Genomic DNA, 19666 nt, shown 5'->3' with positions numbered 1-19666 from the left:
GTGGCTAAGTTTTTAATTCAGTTCAAGGGATTCAAATTCTTTTGCTTGATTTATGAGACCAAGTTCTTAATTTAATTTATGTCTTTTTGAGTATCTATTATTTCCTGACTTATTTGTCTTTGATCTATTGAATGATTTGCTAAAAAGGCCTATTAGTTGATTGTTTGATGAGATCAATTGCTAGTTCATCTTCATAATCTGTAATTGTTGTGTAAGATTGAACATAAGTAGCAATTAGGTTTCTTGATTATGATCGATTTTCGATAATAACCTAAGGAAACAATAGGGTGGATTAAATGATTTATGCTTCATAAATTGTTGTACAGCTTAACTACTTTCTGTTCTTAAAGCAGTCATTAATTTGATGAGGATTGCTTAATACCAACTCAGTTAATAATTAGAGTCAATAAAATCTTGGGCTCAAATTAATGAGTATAGGAAAGTCGAGGAGTTTACCTCATTGTTTGGTAAATCTACGTTAAGTATTCAATAAGAGATAATTGTATTTCTTTTGTCTATGATCAAATCAATGCATTGGAATGAGAATTACCTTGGACTGAAGTTTGTTTAAATTGTGATTTTCATATTCAGTTCTTGAATTTCTGATTTCTTCTAATTTTGTGTTACAAAACCTCCCCCAATCTTTGTCTCTTCCGTTTCTCATTACACAAGTGCACGAAAATCCAATAATTCAGTCTCTAGGGTTCGACCTGGATTTACCATTTGCTACTGAAAATATTTTATAGTTGGTAATTTCAGTTAATTTAATTTCTGGTGGATTCGACACCCATCAGTATCTTACTCTTTTCATCATAGTAAAATTTTTTCTCTTGTCTTGTCCATAGACATAAATTTTACGGTTGAACCATATAAATCTTATGTTATTCTTTTTCTCTTTTCTTATACTGTATAATTGTGTGATTGTGTGTATATCTTAAATTTACATGCCTGCAATAGCAAAAATCAAATTTAAAAACATAATCAATATCAAACAACCTTTAATTTTTTTTTTTCTGTTTATCAGATGTTAGACAATATTTATATAAATTTCTTTAATAATTAACAATAAAAAATCAAAATTGAAAACATAATCAATACCAAACAACCTTTATTATTTTTTTTTCTTTGTTCGACTTTAGACATCTTTTAAAAAAAGAAAATTAATAAGATCAAATTCCTTTAATCTAAGTGATCTCAGGTACCAACCTTGTTCATTAATCAATTCTTGCCTTATTGTTTCATCCCTTTGGTAGGTGCATATCAATTTTTAAAATACAAATTGGATTTATTGCAATAAATAAGATCATAATTAAATTATATCTGCATCCGATTTACACCAAATTTTTATTATTTTCATTGTATGACATTTAAGTTTGATTTGGAATTTATAATAAATTTTTATTTTTCATCCATCATGTAATCTTCTGTCTTGATGAATTCAATTTTATTATTAATAAACTAAATAAATAAATAGGGGAGAGCTTCTGATTTTGCAGCAACCTGCAATTGATGGATTCTTTCCTTACTTGGAACTCACTCAAAAGTTGTATGATGAAAGATGATAGATTTAATTTGATGTGATAGTTGGGATTGAGGTGGTCCAAGTGAATGCTGCCATCTCTATCAAAGATCAAAATAAGCATCAAATAAAGTTTGCTCATATAAAGAAATTAAAAGAGGTGCATTGGGTCCCAGTCCAAAGAATAAAAAGAATAAAGAGGTGTATTAAAACTTTTGCCATTTGACGGTTGCTAGTACTTAGTTTCAGACGAATTTTATCTTTAATATTAGAATTTTAAATTTTAATGTCATTATTTTTTAAAAAAATTTATTTAAATATCACTTTTAATCCGACATAAAATATTATCTGAATATATATATATATATATATAAAATTTAATATTATTTTAATATTTTCTAAGAATTTAATTTATTTTTTTATCAATCTCATATTTCGAAAGAAAAGATTTAATTCTTTTTATTTTAAAAAAATTTATTTAAAAAAAATAGAAATCAGTATACTTATATGAGAATTGTGACGCCCCTTACCCGTCTACTGTATAGCCGAGCAAGAAGTGCCACATTCGGTGCCGGAGCACCCTATCTTGTCTTATCATGTTCATTGTAAATTTTTTTAATATCATTTAAAAATAGGTATTTCATATGTGAAAATTTTATTTTTTATAACAATTTATTTCTGTGGATACCCGGGCATAGCTTCCTCTGTTTAATTGGCATATGACTGGTTCCACTAGTTACCTGTTAATAATAATTTCATATCTCTACATGTCATATCATGTCATTTCTGCTCATACAATTTCAAGTTCATTCATTCATCTAGAAATTCATATGCAGAAATTCATAACTTTATTTACAATCCAAAATATGTAATTACAATTTTTATTTACATCACAAACTAGTAATTACATCATGATTATACACAATGAACCAAAATACTAGTCTATGCATGGGCCCTATCAAAATACAAAAGACTGGTGAGGTGACTCTGGTCGGTGGCAGATTTGGTCGGAACTTGGTCCGAACACTACTGTGGAGGCTGCTGATCTTCAGTACTTATGCGATAGAAAACCAACGCGCTAAGCATAACGCTTAGTGGTGCATAATTTATAATAAAAATGATTAAACAATTAAATTTATATCTGCAAATCATAATTTCTGGGTCTTTTATATTTTTATTGCTCTTTGGAAACAATTAACATTATCGGGATCTTTTATGATTACTTATTATATTTTAAGTCTTCATTAATTTTTATCAGTGCCCAAGAAACCTATAACAAATTATAAAAGCTGGATGCACTGGTGTATACTAGTTAGACAGCCATATGTCATCGATATCGTCTGCATCGAGCACGAGGCGGTATCGACACGAGACCTTTATCGGGCTTGTAAAGCCAGAAATAAAGTTAGGCACAATGGCCAGTGGGTAGGCATATAGCACAGTAGAACAATTATATCGGACATATATTGTCGGTTCATGATTTGCTCTGTAAGCGATCGCTATCTGTGGTCCCTAATTGGTATACCAATCGATCCAACTATATACATATAAGCCTAGGCATACTTTGGGCAAATTAGTACTATTAAGCACTTATAGTTTTATTATTTCATGCTATGTACTATTAAGGGTTCATAACATATTTTTATTTCACTTCATGTACTACCCATGCTTTATACCATTTCCATGTTCTTATAATGGGAACATAGGTCCCAAGCACTTATTCATATAACTTATGTATTTATCACTCTCATTATTTTATGTTATGTACTAGACATATTTATAGTATTGTTATTTTATATATGATGGAAACATAGTTTCCAAGTGTATTTTCCTATGACTTATGTGTTTAGCAAACCATTTAGGTAAATTTATATTTTATGTATCAACTAATTTCATGTCACCTTGTAGTGGGAAAGTAGGTCCCACATACCTATTTCATGTAGTTTAGTGTTTAATGGCTTGTTAGGGTTAAATTCCTACAATAAGATAATTTATCTCATGGACCTTTCTTTGGTTTCAGTTTTTGTGTCTTACTTTTACCTATCTATATGATCAGTTTGTAGCTACTGTTTAGCCACACTTCCTTCATGGAAGTTGTTCCTCTATGTCTTATCTTTATTTTCCTTTTTGAATCATGTCAATTTGATTTTTAGCACTCAAGTTATGGTCGGATGACCATAACTGACTCATTTCCATATTCTGGTTCCTTAACTAGGCAGCTTTTGGACTTAAATTTTACCTAATTAATGGAATAGGTTGTAGACACTTTTAGGCATGGTGATCTTCATAAAAATTGTTGCCCTATGTCTTATGATCATTGAGAAATTTGTATCACAATTTTTCGAGTTTTGTGGAATTATTTATGGCTAATTAACTGACCTGGGTTCATGTATGCAGCTGTGCCAGCTTCGATTCGGGGCAGTGATTGCAGTCACTTTTGAGATTCTTAAATTCATAATTTGAGGAACCCTATTTCTCAGGTTTCTGGAAAGGTATGGCTCATCTCAATTCGATTTTTCTAGTGGGAGTTATAACTAAAAGACTGTTCTGGGGTCAAGTGAAGTTTGGTTAGATTCCAGGTTTTGATACAATAAATTGTTCTAATTATTTGACATAGTTCTCTTAATTTATGGGTTTTATTCAAAATACTAATTTTGTAGGTATGTGTCTTGTGGACATTTTGCCACTAGTTTCACTACATTTGAGTTCTTGTAGACCAAGTTATAGCCATTTTGCCAAAACTGGTCGGGTAAGTTCATGTCCAGAAATTTCCAGGCAACACAAGTCTGGACAGTTTTGTAACCCAATTTGGCCCAGCAATTTGGCTTGGTTCTTGGCATCTCTGGGCTCTGTGATCTTCATGAAAATTGTAGCCCTATATCTAAGCTTTACAATGGTATCAAATTCAGGTCATTTGGACCAGTATAGAGAGAGTTATGACCAAATGAATATGTCTTTATTCATTTGGTTATTTTGAGTTTTGTGCGAGTCATTTGGATTTGGGCGGTGTTTAGGTCAAGTTTTGATAGCAATTGAGCATGGTTTCTTCATGGAAAATGGGCTATTTTGGGTCTAGTTTTACCTTCAATTGGCCTCATACCAATTGGAGCAACACACAATCGATTATGGTTCATCAAACACCTTTGGACTCATTGAGTCCCAAACCTGCAGAAAATGGTACTCACAATATTAAATCTCATACAAATTACTTACTTCAATTTGACATTCAAGGCACTTCTAAATATCATTAACACATCTCAACAATACCAATTGCAAGGTATAATACAAAAGTACCCAAGTTAGGTCAAACCCTAACTCACAATTTCAACCTCATGAAACTTCAATGTAAATCAATTTCTAATACCTATAATTGCATCAATCAACATCACTAAATCACTTTATATACACTAAAGTCATCAAAGACCATCACTCACCATGGCTACCAAAAATTCACTCCTCTCATAACTCACCAATTTCTTTTAGTTTCTTACAAATTTCACGTCATTTTAACCTTAATTCAAGGATTAATAAAGGAAGAAAGGAAGACTAACCTCTTGTGACCCAACTGCAAACAACTTTTCTTCTTCTTATGGGTATCTAAAGCTTCCTTATGGAGTGGGGAGGATTTTTAATGAAGAGGACTAGGGGTTTTGGTGGATAAATGAAGAGAAACTCAAGCTCAAAGCTTGAGCAAAAATGGTGGAGGGGAGAGAACAATGGAGACGGCAAGGAGAGAGAGAAGAGGAAGATGAAGAAGACTTGTGGTTGGTGAATTTTCGTCTCTTGTGTCTTATATATATTCTATAATTATTGTACTTTAATTTTTTTTTAAATGCCATAAGTCTATTTCCTTTCTTTTCTTTTCTTTCCTTTTCTTTTCTTTTCTTTTCTTTTTCTTTCTCTTCTCATTTTCCAAATTCAAGTTCATAAATTTAATTTATGTTAATTATTTTATTTCATAATTTTAATTTGACATTTAGGTCAAAATTCACCTCTGAGGGTGAAATGACCAAAATGCCCTTCATGGTGCTCATCGGGTTATTTTTATTATTTTATACCAATTAATAAATTCTCTAAATTTTATTTATTTCTCAAAACTTTTTCTATATTTTTTTAATATTTATTTCATTAATTTATGCCTCATCACTATAGTTTAAGTATAGTTCCAGACATCCTGACTGTCCAAACACACATTAGTCGTCGGAACAGTAAAATGTACGGACTACCTACGGTGAGGGCGTTACAAGAATTAATTTAAATTTTTTTATTACAAATGAATTATTTCAAAAGAAGTGTAATAAAAGTTTAATGTAATATTTTAAACTTTTTAACTTAGAAATTATTAATAATGCAAAAAAAAAGTTGTGTAAATCTCCATAAATAAAATTTCAATTTAAAATTTTTATAAAAGATAGCTATATGTTAAAGGAATAAAAAAGTAAAAGATGAAAAGAAATTATCACTTAATTTAAAGGTTGTAATGTTACAATTATTATATGATATTTTGGTGATGATAAAGGTCAAAATTAAAATATTACTACTTATCCTCGTTCTTGGATTCCTTCTCCTTTTTAAAGCCATCAAATAAAAATTTGTCAAGAATTATTAAACAAGTTCTTTAAAGGCTTAATGATAATGAAAAAAGAACTGTGCTTTTTAATATTGTGACTTTTTAATTTGATTTATATTTTCATATGTACTATTAAGATTTAAATTCTATACATTATGAGAGATTCGCAAATTGTAACCCACTGCACCTCTTAAAGGGAGAATACAGTTTTGATTTTTCGAGGGGGCATTGTTGGGAGAGATAATCACGAATCATGAAATAATTAATCTTTTGTGAATCATAAAATAGATATAAAGATACCTAATGTGTAAAAAATAACTAATCCAATCACTTCTACTCAAATATTTTAATTTTAATAATTTTTAAAGATTTAAAAATTGTTTTATTTTTTTAGATTAATTTAAATTAAGATTTGAAGTAAGACTTCACAGGACTAGAGATGACTCATATTTTCAGAGTCACAATCCAGCTATCTCTTCTTCTCATTCATGTTTGCCTTCCCCAATTTACCCAAAATAGATATGTCGTTGTTGCAATTAGCGTTCCATTCAAGCTATTCTAAAGGAGGGAGAATCCAAGAGTGAGGAAGAGGAGTAATTTTTACATATCATCCCTAAATTTCCACTGTCATCATGAAAATCAAATGATGATGAGCAAGTTAGTTTCTTTTTATGAAAAATATTTGCTTATAAAAAAAATCAAATGATAAGGATTGTAACTTTTCAGTCCCTAAATTAGGTGACAGTTTCTTTTCGTTTTCTATGATTCTTTTCTTTTGACATGAAGCTATCTTCCATTATAGAGATCTATGCAAAATTTGAAAATGGGTCCATCCACACAGAATCTATTTTTGCAACTTGACCATATATAATTACTTAAAAATTCATAATTCGTTCCTTTAAGCTTCGAATTGAGTTCGATTTTTGATTCTGAAACTAAACTCATGGTTTTTTCCAATCATATATACATATTTTCAAATTATACTTCAATTTATACAGTTTTTATTTCAAAATTTAACTCATCTGCATTATTATACTTCAATTTATATAGTTAAAAGTTCTTTTCTTTGGGATACATCAATGAGAAGTTCATAAATAATGAATAATCTAATCTAATTATTTTTGACATAATTTTAAACATTCATAATCATCAAAATTCTAATGTTTATTTTATAATATAAGATATCATGAGTTCAAATCTATGTACTTTTAAGAATTTTTAATATAGAATAAAAAAATTATTAATTTAGTCTTTTAATTAAATTTTATGTTATTTGAGTCATGTAAATCGTCACGTTAATTCTCAATTAAATTATTAATTATGTGGATCATTTCTAATTTTTTATAAATTATAATGAATAGAGTGAATTCGAATAAGATGATAAATTGAATAAAAATTGATCACATCTATCAAAAGTATTAAACAAATTATAAATAATCATAGCATTTTGTGCTGATATAAAGAAAAGAGGTTCCTTGGGACCAGGTCAAAAGAAGAGGAATAGGAAAAGAAGAAGAAACTAAAATAGTGTGTAACTCGATCAAGAAAGAAAGGCTAGGGCAGTCTTGTTGCATAAGGTAAAATGGGTCTATACCTATACTTATTCATGCTTCAAGTGTAACGAACTTTTTTATAAGGTCATATAATATAAAAAAAGGTAAGGATATAGACCCACTTTATTTTGCGCTAAAATATTCAACTGATAAACGGGTGATTAGATTCCAACTCTGAACTTTTTAGTTTGAAAAGACCTAATATCATATCAACATATTATTCAACCTAAATATTTAAGCTTATAGGTGAGAGTGTCAAAATTAGTATTATATCTTTGTTATAACCCAACAAACCTCATCTCTCACTATGGTGTTCCTCGTTTTTGGTCTGTTGCAATGCAGCCTAATTTATATGGTTAATTATATTAAGAATGATATGATTTTTTTTTTTACACAAAAGCCTCTTCCTCTTCATTATCTTCTATGAAGTATCTCTATGGATCAAATGAAACCATATAGTGGATTAGTGACGGTAATTTACTCAGGTGCCCAAAAGCTATTAAGTCTATTATATTTCAAAGTGGGTTTGATTTTACTCATGGTTTCTTAATTTATGAGTTATAACGTTGCAGTATTCTATTTTTCATTTACATGGTAAAACTCCTCAAGCATTAATTGAATGAACACTGAAATCACTATCACTTTCAAAGCCTTGTAGAATATCCTCGTACTTGGATTCTCCCTGATGACTTGAATGGAACACTGATGGATCTGTTGCCATCGACAGATCTATTTTGGACAAACTGGTCCCTGCTGGTGGTAAATTAGACCATATTCTCTAGCCCTTGTTTCATTGTTTTCTCTTTCAATGGTGGTCCGTGGCAGCATCTTCGAATTTCGAACAAGACTAGTAATATTTTGAGTCTCTTTCCTCAAGTGCGGGGCAAATTTTTGCTGGGTGGTCCATTGGGTTTGGTATTTTCTAGCTTTACTCTATTGTGTAGCTCGTTAGGTTAATCTATGGATCTATCTGAATCTAGCTCAATTAGCTCAATCAATGAGTTTGGCTCGGTGCGGCTTAGTCCACTATTTTGAGATCCTGAATCTATGACTATTCAGTCTGATTAATCCCACCATCCATATTAAGTCTAAACAAATTGGTTTTAATAGGGTCAATTTATATTCTCACAATCCTAAAAATAAGTTATCACTAAATTAGATCTCATTTATAATAGGTTTTGCATTTTGTTAGATTCTATGCGACACTAGGCTTTTGCTGTTTGAATTTATTGATAATTTTAACTTCCACTGCATGAAATTTTCCAAGTGATCTGTGAAATTTTATCACTATGATTCCACGTAGACAATATTACATAGAATGATAATTTAATTAGCGAAAAACATAAAGATAATAATGAGCCCTACAAAATAATAACAAACCACTGACTAATTATTTTAATTTTTTTATTTTTAAAATAATTATTTTTATAGATTTAATAACTAAATTTACATGTCTTTCTTAATTGGATTGCTATTCCATACCGAAAATCCTATATGAATCATGGTTCCATGGTATAATTACTAGTGAATATGAACAATCCCAATCCACAACAAACCCCTCCCCCTCCCTTCTTTTTCTTTCTCATTTTATGTTATCATTATTTGGAGCTCTTTGAAATCATAAAATTTCCATTTGACCTATTAAATGTAAGAACGTTGCCGTCATGAAAGATTTGTTTTTCCCTTTTTTAAAAGAAAATGTGGGCCTACATCCTCGAATCTTGCTTTGGCTTTAATACCTTTAGATGACGACGGGACCCTAAAAGGGCAAGTGCACAATCATGCATGTGGATCACGTTACCATGAACTCTATATAAAGGGGGCATTGTCATGACAAGTGAAAACCACACAAGCACTTGAAAATCGTTACACCATCAATATGTCTTTGGCTATCAAACACTCTCTTCTGTTGGGGATGCTCGTCTTCATCATAGGCTTGTTGGCTCTTTCTCAGCCAGCAACGGCTGATTGTAACAATGGAGTCCCGCATAACTTTAACCGTAGTTATTTTCCGGATGACTTCATTTTTGGGACAGCCACTTCTGCTTACCAGGTATAAACCTTCATTTTTGGGCTTCTAGTCTTCTAGCCGTATGTGCTCTCCCAACATCTATTGGTTTCCAAGTTTGCGTTACTTACTCAAGTTTGCTTCAAAAATCATAATAAGATTCACTCTCACGTTAGAATGAAAGTTCTTCATGTTAAGGATGAAGATAAACAACTAATTAATGAACAATTATGTATATATTCTGAGTATTTGTTCACTAACTGTTTAGGCTTATATGAACAAATAATTGTTTAATTCCTTGTTTATGGTATTCAGATTGAAGGTGAAGCAAACACAAAGGGCAGAGGACCTAGTGTCTGGGACATATTTACCCATGAATCTCCAGGTATCCTTGTATGTACGTGTGTGTCTGTGTCAGCAGAATATATGTAAGTGCAAAATGTTTATAATTTCTGTGTAATCATGCAGAGAGGATAAAGGATCACAGCAATGGAGATGTTGCAGTTGATTTCTATAATCGCTACAAAGTATAATAGTCAAACATTTTTTTCCAATTTTCCCTGAAAACCCTTGTTCATTGCCAATAATGAAATTAAACAAAATTTGTGAAACTGATGCTGCAGGAAGATATACAAAATGTAAAGGCTATGGGTTTCGATGCTTTCCGATTATCCATTTCATGGCCCAGAGTTATACCTAGTGAGTATATTTTTATCAAAGTTTGAACTTACTCAACATGTGTTGGCTTCATATGAATTTTGCTATAAATTACACGTATTTATAATTTCTAAATTCACTCCTATTGATGTTATGAATTTTTAATATTCAGGTGGAAGGAGACGTGAAGGAGTGAACGAGGAAGGGATTGAATTTTATAATGATGTTATCGATGAAATTAAAAACAATGGTGATAATTACCTCCTTTCCTCTTAAAGGATTCAATATAGCGAATAGAAATTTTATACCCTTAATATTAAAAAAAAAGCTATCAAAAATAGTAATATATATTGAAGAGCAATGTGCCCATTGAATATTTTTTTTTTATTTTAAAAGCATAAACACCAAACATTTATTGAAAATTTTGAAAACTACAATTAATTAACTATCTTAATTACATTGTCTCCTAATTCCTACTTTTTTATTTTATCAAGGGAAAAGACTTTCATCTTCTAGCTCCTTCCTGAAGTTATAAAATTACATCAAACTTCTAATTTATTTTGTTGCAAAAAAATTCAGGCCTAAAACCTTTTGTTACTCTTTTTCATTGGGACACTCCTCAAGGCCTAGAGGACAAATATGGTGGCTTTTTAAGCAGTAATATCGTGTAAGTATACAACTTCAAAACATATTTTCAAACTATTAAAATTCAAAATATTACATCAATTTCTTTGAATAATAATATTCTCATCTAATTACATGGCATATAGGAATGATTTTCGTGATTATGCGGATCTTCTCTTTGATAAATTTGGTGATCGCGTGAAGCATTGGATGACTTTCAATGAACCATGGGCTCTCAGCGGATTTGCATATGATGATGGAGTTTTTGCCCCTGGTCGATGCTCATCTTGGGTGAATCGTCAATGTCGTGCTGGAAACTCAGCCACTGAACCTTACATAGTTGCCCATCATTTACTCCTTTCTCATGCTGCAGCTGTACAAGTCTATAGGGAAAAGTACCAGGTTCGTAAAACAAACACACATGTGTGTTTATTCTCAAGTAGATAAGTATCTAGATTTAACATTCTTATTATATTGATCATGTAGACAACTCAAGATGGCATGATCGGAATAACACTCTTTACATTCTGGTTTGAACCTCTCTCCAATAGATCAATTGATATAGAAGCATCTAGAACAGCCCTTGATTTCATGTTTGGATTGTGAGTCTTTCTTCCAAATTACTATAATAATTAACCTTTGCATTGTGCAAAATTTTTTAATCAATATACATATTTTTTTTTCGTATTTTTTAGGTGGATGGATCCTTTAACTTACGGTCAATATCCGAGAAGGGTGAAGGATTTAGTTGGAGATAGATTGCCCAAATTTACTGATGAAGAAACTCAATTGCTTAGAAAATCATATGATTTTCTTGATTACAATACTATACTTCGTATTATGCAAAACCAAATGCTCCATTTGATCCAAATCATGTTAGATACAAGACTGATAGCCGCATTATTGAAACTGGTAAGTTAATATGGAAACATAATACATTGAAGGTTATATATATAATCCAAATAAACTTCTATATTTATATATATTTGTTCATAAGTTTTTCTTTTTTAAAAGAGTTTAACTGATAATTTATATATATATATATATATATATATATATATTTTTTCACAGCTTTTGATTATGATGGCAAACCAATTGGTCCACATGTAAGTGTATAACAAAATGAATTTATGAAATATAGCAAAGAGAAAATTATACATTTATGGATGGCATTGCTAACATAAAAATAAAAAATTTACAGGCTTACTCACCTTGGTTTTATATTTTTCCGAAAGGCATCCGACATCTTCTAAACTACACCAAAGATACATATGATAATCCAGTAATTTTCATTACTGAGAATGGTAAGTATCTGATGACTTTCTCATGTAGCAATGCTATCTAGTTGACAGTTATATTGTAATCTCACTTATTTTTCTACGCGCTAATTTAGGGGTTGATAGATACAATAACGAATCCTTAACTCCTAAGCAAGTTAGGAAGGATAAATTCAGGATAGACTATTATCAGGGAGCATATGTGGCATGCATTGGGATCCCTCAAGTGAGTCTAAACTCCAATTTACTGATATAGAAGTTTATAATCCTTAATTAACTTTCCTAACGAAGGTTGGTTTTGGTAGGGAATACAATGTTAATCTCAAAGGTTACTTTGCATGGTCATATTTGGACAACTTCGAATGGAATATTGGTTATACTTCAAGATTTGGTTTATACTATGTAGACTACAACGATGGCCTGAAAAGATACGCGAAGAATTCAGCTAAATGGTTCACGCATTTCCTGAAGCCATTGGTTCCAAACAAGATCACCAAGACTACTTCAAAGGGTTCAAGGAGGGTTGGCAAATACTACATAATGTAGTCTGTGTTGTGACTTGTAGAGGTGCCATAATTATATGTGTGACTTCTGTGTGTCTTGCAATTAAATAATATCATTGGGCTACTTCCAAGCTCCAATGACAGCTTGTGCTGTAATAGATTTGTGTGACTTTTTGTGTGTCTTGCAATTAAATAATATGATCATTGGGCTAGCTACTGCTTGGCTCCAATGACATGGCTTGTGATTTTTGGTGAAGTTGTATCTCCTATAGGAGTTCCAAACTTATGTTGTATTGCTGTTCCTTCTTTGAAATGTTATATGGTTTTAAGTTGTGTTTTAAATTAATATTGTCACCCTTTGAAATTAATTTTTTAATAACCCGGTCGAAACTAAATTTTATCAAATTTTAAAAATAAATATGACTAAATTAAAGTACATTATTAACCATAACAAAAGGTACAAAATTACATTACTACCAGTTATAAAGTAGATTAAAAGAAAATATTAAACAAATTATTGAAAGAGATGCATTGAAACCAGGTCAAAAGAAAAAAAAAAAGAAAAGAAACGAAAAATAGACTATCACCAGATTGAGGAAGTGCAACTGTTATTATCATTTGATTTTAATGATAAGAGTTCAATGTAATATTCTGATTTTTATTTTAATTTTGAAAATATTAATAATGTAGATGAGTTAAAATTTTAAGCAATGGTCTAGCTCCCTTGTAGTTAGTAGGTAGACGGGTGTAACGGGTTGGATCTATTAATCATGGGTTCAGCTCAAGCAGATTTTTTACTCGTACTTTTATCTTAATAAAATTTTGCTTATAAAATTTTGTGTAGATTCTTATAAAATGAAATTTCAATTTAATTTTTATGGGAAATTGCCATATGAAAAGAAAAAGTAAAAGAAGAAGAAAAGAAACTATCACCTGATTTTGGGGCTGCATTGTAATTGTCATTATCATTTGATTTTAGCGACTCATCTGCTTATAAAAAAAGAAAATTAGAGATGATATGTAAAGATTATCCGTTATCCTCTCTCTTGGATTCCTCCTCTTTAAGAATGGCTTAATGCATCTTTTAGATGATATGCAACGCCACCTTGTACTATAATCAAATTATCTTTCTATTAAAAATTGATGATAAAATATATTTTTTTTATTTTAATTTTGATTAATTTTTATCAATGTGACATTTTTCAGTATTTCAGTCAGGATAACTACTAGAAAGTTGAAATTTCTGAAAAGATTGATCTATCAGGTGCACAAGTAGAGAAAGAAACGTACTGGATTGGAGGATCTTGTTGGCGTAGGCCCCATTCCATGAGAATTCTAGTGGGACTTCCTGTTGAGCTCACTGCTAGCCAATTCTCCTCTCGCAATGAAAGATCTGTCAATGATATGTTATAACAAGCACACAAATTTCAACTTTATATACACAATCGCACAATCACAATAAAGGGAAGAGAAGAGACACAAGATTTATATGATTCAACTGTAAAATTTATGTTCACAGGCAAAACATAAATAAAAGGACTAAGAGTTGTGTAGGCCTTTTTGTGTCCTTTTAATTTCAATAAGATTATTTTGCTTATTAAAAAAAATAATGAATGTAAGACACTCAAAGTTCTCAAATCCCAACCATAGTGTATTTTCTGAATTTTTCATAATACTGCCATAATAGGCAGCTATCAGCCCTTATCCTTTGATAGACCTTAAAAAATATTATAATCGAGTCCCAATACAAAACTTTCAAGCCAGGTCACAAATTAATTACCTTAGCTTGAAATTACCTTCGTCATGAAAAAAAAAAAAAAAATTCAAGCCACCAACTACACTGCACTCTTAGTCCGTTTCTCCACCGAAATCTAATTTAGGACATTGTTAATTGCAGAAAAATTTTCCTGGAATTGGGAATTCTGAAGCTCTCAATTTGGTGGTAATTTGCTATATATTTTTCCTTCTTCTAATCGCAGTCTTACCATTTGATCATTTTTTTTTTTCGCTAAATCAATTTAGTTTTGCTTGGGAGAGTTCTCCTTGGCTTTGTTTCCAACGGCTCTGTGGTGTTCTTTAGTTTTCTACAGTTGCTGCCACAGTGCTACCCTTCACTTCATTCTGCATTAAGAATTTCACTTTTGGTACTCCTGTTGAATTCCGTCTGCCATTTTCTTGGTGTTGCTGCACAAGCTTGTTAAAATGGTTTATTGCTTGTTTATTTGGTGTATCTTCTGGCATTTCTTTCGTCTTGCTTTGGAGTTCCAGGCTTTGGTTTTTCGTTTTGCTTCTGTTCTCTCTTGATGAATACAATTCAATTTCATTATTTAAAAGAGAGGTGGGGAAGGCTCCTGATTTTGTTGGAGCAATCTGCAATTGATGGATTCTTTCTTTATTGGGAATCTACAGCAAAGTTATATGATCAATAATGAATAGATTTATTTTGATGTGAGAACTGGGATTCAGTGGTACAGATGTACGCTCCCTTTTTTTCTCCCAGAAGATTAAGATTGATGGTCCATGTGGATGTTGCCATAAAAAAAATGTTTTTTAACTTATGATTTATCATTTAATTTTAGATGCCCTAATATCTGTGATCAAAGTACCCTTCCTAGTAAGTGGTAAAGTTTTTGCTAATTTAATTCGAATCTGCTTGATTTAAAGTGATCTACCGTTTGTTTTAATTCACACAAAACTTTAAATGATCTGTAAAATTAAAGATTTAATAGAAAGTCAATTTGACAATTTTATTTATTCACAGTCGATCTTTCCTCATCACCACCAAATGTCATTGCCATTTGATGTCCCATGAATATCAAAAATGAAATTTTAAAGGCATTGGTGGTAGTAATAAGGCAAGATTTTCATGGATGATCACAGACAAATAAAAAAAAAAAAAAGTTAAAAATTCAGTTGACAAAATTAAACAAAATTACAACTCCTGACAATTTGAATAAAATTATTAAAATTAAACATTTTGAATAAAATTAAAAATTTTTAAAATATTTTACATTTTTTAGATATTATAATACACACAAAAATTTAAAGCTCACATAATCGCATATATAAAATATAAATAAAAGAAGAAAAGTAATACGACTGCAAAGCCGACGTTAATGGATAAGACACTAGAGAAAATTCCTTTATAATGAAAAAGAACATGTTACAATTACTTGACAATTTCTAAACTTTAATCCCAATAAATTTATCAAAATTTTCATACTTGATCGAAATAAACAAAATTTACAATATTTACGCTAGTTTGTATTGCAAAGGCATTCAACTTGCAAACTGATCTAAATTTAATATGAAATTATTTCTATATATCGACTTAATAGATGTATAGCAAAAATAAAGGCAAATCAAAATGACTTGTAGACTGACTTGTTTATCACCTTTACTATTGGAGGACAAATATTATACTTACAATGACATGTCAATTTTTTTTTTTCCTTTTCAAAAGTGAAAACGTAATAATAAAAAAGAAATATGCCCATTAAAAAGAGTTCATTGGAATATATAATAATGAAAAGCTCCTCCTTGGGATGTTCTCTGTGGTTGGGATCAAATCAAACCATGGTACTGATTTACTTCATCGAGTTCCTATAAGTCCTGGTAACATACTTTCATTGCCTTGCAGAATTTAGATTAGAACTTTTTAATTTATTTTTACTTAAATTAGGATCTAGAACTTGATAAATATCCATTATATTTTTATTATGCATAAGTTTTTCATATTTATTCAATAGAGTTTTCTTCTTTATAAAGTTACATTTACTTTATTTTATTCTTAAATTGTGGATTGAATCTTGTGTTATTTTAAGATATTGAATTACATTTTTTTTTATTTTTAAGAGTTTGATTATGTGTCGATACTTTTTTGTGCTATACGCTTCGTAAAAAAAAAAAAGTCATGAGTATCGAACTCAATTGGAAGCTTAAAGGAACGACGCATAAATTTTTTTAGGTAATTATACATGGTTAAGCTGCCAGAATAGAGTGTGTAGATGGACCCATTTTCAAATTTTGCATAGATGTCTATAACGGAAGATAGCTACACGTCAAAAGAAAAGAACAATAGAAAATGAAAAGAAACTATCACTTAATTTAGGAACTGAAACATTACGATCGTTATCATTTGATTTTTTTTTATAAATAAATATTTTTCATTCAATCTGAAATTCAAAGAATAAAAATATCTTATTCATTATCATTTGATTTCCGTGATAACGGTCAAAATTTAGGGATGATACCTAAAAATTACCCCTTTTCCTCACTCTTGGATTCTCCTCCTTTAGAATAGCTTAAATGGAACACTGATAGATACATTTTTGCAACAACGACAGATCTATTTTCAGTAAATTGGGAAGGTAAACATGAAAGAGAAGAAGTGATAGCTAGATTGTGACTCAGAAAATATTTTGAGATCATTTTTTCATAATTGGAATCAGTGGTCAGGACAAGAATCGATAACCAACAACTAATATTGTTTCTATTTTACATCATGTAATCTACTCTTTAGAGAATAAAGAACAGTTACATAATTAAAAGGGAGGCTCTTTATTTTGTGGAATTTTTCTTTATTGGGAATCTAGAGAAAAGTTTGTATGATGAATGATGAATAGAGTTAATTTGACGTGAGAGTTGGGAATCTAGAGAAAATAGTACCCTGAACTATTTTCTGTCAGATTGTTACTTGAAGTTAGCATTCTATTAATGGCTTAAAGGAAATGTAATGATGTAAAAAGTTCAAAGGTATTATTTTGATGACGATTAATATTTTGTCCATTAAGTGATATGATAAAGTGATAAATCATTTTTTGCATTTCTAAAATTATTTCTAAAAAAATATCACTGAATTGAAAAAGAGTGGAGGTGAATAAATGAGTTAGAGGCAATAGTTCATAAGGTATGATAATTGGATTTATTTGAGTTTGGATCAACCATTGCTAAAAAGGTTGAAGATAACCAATTAATTAACTGGCTCTTGATCCTTATAAACATTTTAGGATTCCTTTCTCTTTTAGATGAGAGACTCTTGTCAACAATTACATGCAACTCTTTGAAATCCAAAAAAAATTTATCTAAACCTTTAAATATGTAATGGTTTTTAATTGATTAAATTGTTGAGATTCAAGCTCATATATTATAATTTTAAAAAAAATTTCGATACCACTCATGATTTATAACTCATCAGTAGACAATAATACTTGGTCTGATTCTCTAAATGGAAAAAGACGTTTGCATGAAATAAAAAGAAAAAGTGAGGGAACCATTGGAATCTTGCTTTGGCTTTATTGCCGTGAAACACAACTAGCATACCAACAGTGGACAACCATGCATGTATTTCATTACGTCAACAATTTCTTGCTTTCCTCTATTGCTATATAAAGGGGACATCGCTATGAGAAGGAGAAACCATAAGCACTTCAAATCATATAATACCACCAATATGATTACTAAACACTCTCTTCTATTAGGGATTCTAGCAGTTTTGCTGAGCCAGCAACAATATTATTAGATGAAGAACACGATGTCCCAAGAAATTTTAGCCCTAGCTATTTTCCTGAAGACTTCACTTTTGGAGTATCCACTTCTGCTTACCAGGTATTAATTACCTGCTTCAGTAGTGGCCTAATAAAGAAATAATGAAGTCTTCAAGTTAGAGTGTGATGTGGCCCAACCGCAAGTGCAGGTCGTACAAGTAATATAGAAAGATATCGTTCCCACGAGGAGTTGTGTTAATAAATGAATTTTGATATAAAAAGTTGACTAAATTGAACTATTTTTGAAATTAAAGCAATGAATTAATGGGTATTGGAGTATGAAATCTATATGTGCAAAATCAATAATCAATTCAACTATGTAATGATTTAACTAAATTTGCATCAAATTAAAATAAAGCAAATTCAAATATGGCAATATTCAAAATGGCAAGTAATTAAATTCGATTAGAAATTAACAATGATAAAAAGCGATTAGGAGTTGGGATTTCATATTCAAGCTATTTGGATTTTAAATTGGTTATCAATCTTGTGGAACTTACGGGTTTTAAGGAGATTAATTCTTAAATCTTTTGAATACCCTTTGAGTGGGACAAAGAGTGCCTTAATCAATCTAATCCTACTTTGTGGACTTAGAGTTAATTAAGACCCATTAAGTTCTTTAATTAATCATGAATCCTCTTAATCCTTAGTCTATTTCTAGATCTAAGTTAATTAAGTCCAATTTCTTGATTATCTATCACAAGGCCTTCTCCTTTGTGCCTCAACCATGGATTAAAAACATAACTTAATGGGATTCTACACTAAGCATGTCATTAAGCACACAAGAAATGAATAAAACTCATTAAGACCACAAAATATGGATTACCCAATCAAAATCCACAAAATATCCCAAACATTACATCCCTTACTCCAGAATCAAAAGTAAAACAACTCACTACCCATAATATTTACAAGATATTCTGAGTTTATATGGAAATAAAACTTTAATCTAAGCTAAGAAATAAAAAGCTCAACACTAGAAATGTAGGAAAATGTAAGGAAGGAAAGAAATCTCCAAATCAGTTGGAAATGGTGTGAAAATGATTGTGTCTCTTTAGTGCTCCTGCTCCTTTTCCCCTCTCCTTGTCTCCTTTTCTAAAATGGGAAATGGGGCTATTTATAGCATTTTGACATGGAGCCCTAAAATGGTGTGTTTGAGGAGGGATTTTCTAAGGGGATCTTCTCGACTCATTAATGAACTCTTTGTGGGTGCATAAGTGGGTGCATAAGTCATGCAGTCCCTTATGCGTTCAACTGTTTCTGGTTCACTTATGCACCGCATGACTTGGCGCATAGGTTATGCACAATTCCGTGAAAGTGCATAAGGGAGGCGTGAATCTGCATAAGCTATGCACTCTCCTTATGCACAATTCGCAGTGTTGGAGCAGTGTTTCTTCTCCTCATGCGGA

General features: G+C 30.7%; 1 protein-coding gene and 1 pseudogene across 1 annotated transcript in view; one reads left to right on the top strand and one right to left on the bottom strand.

Annotated features, from left to right (window-relative positions):
* The window catches only part of LOC110663053 (putative disease resistance protein RGA3), a 60403-nt gene that overhangs the window by 24142 nt on the left and 16595 nt on the right, over positions 1-19666 (bottom strand). The gene's annotated exons all lie outside the window — the stretch shown is intronic.
* On the top strand, positions 9495-13053 carry LOC131172487 (beta-glucosidase 24-like; annotated as a pseudogene).

Source organism: Hevea brasiliensis, chromosome 14, assembly GCF_030052815.1.
Source record: "Hevea brasiliensis isolate MT/VB/25A 57/8 chromosome 14, ASM3005281v1, whole genome shotgun sequence".
Classification (NCBI taxonomy): Eukaryota; Viridiplantae; Streptophyta; class Magnoliopsida; order Malpighiales; family Euphorbiaceae; genus Hevea; species Hevea brasiliensis.
This window is presented reverse-complemented; position numbering and strand designations above follow the sequence as displayed.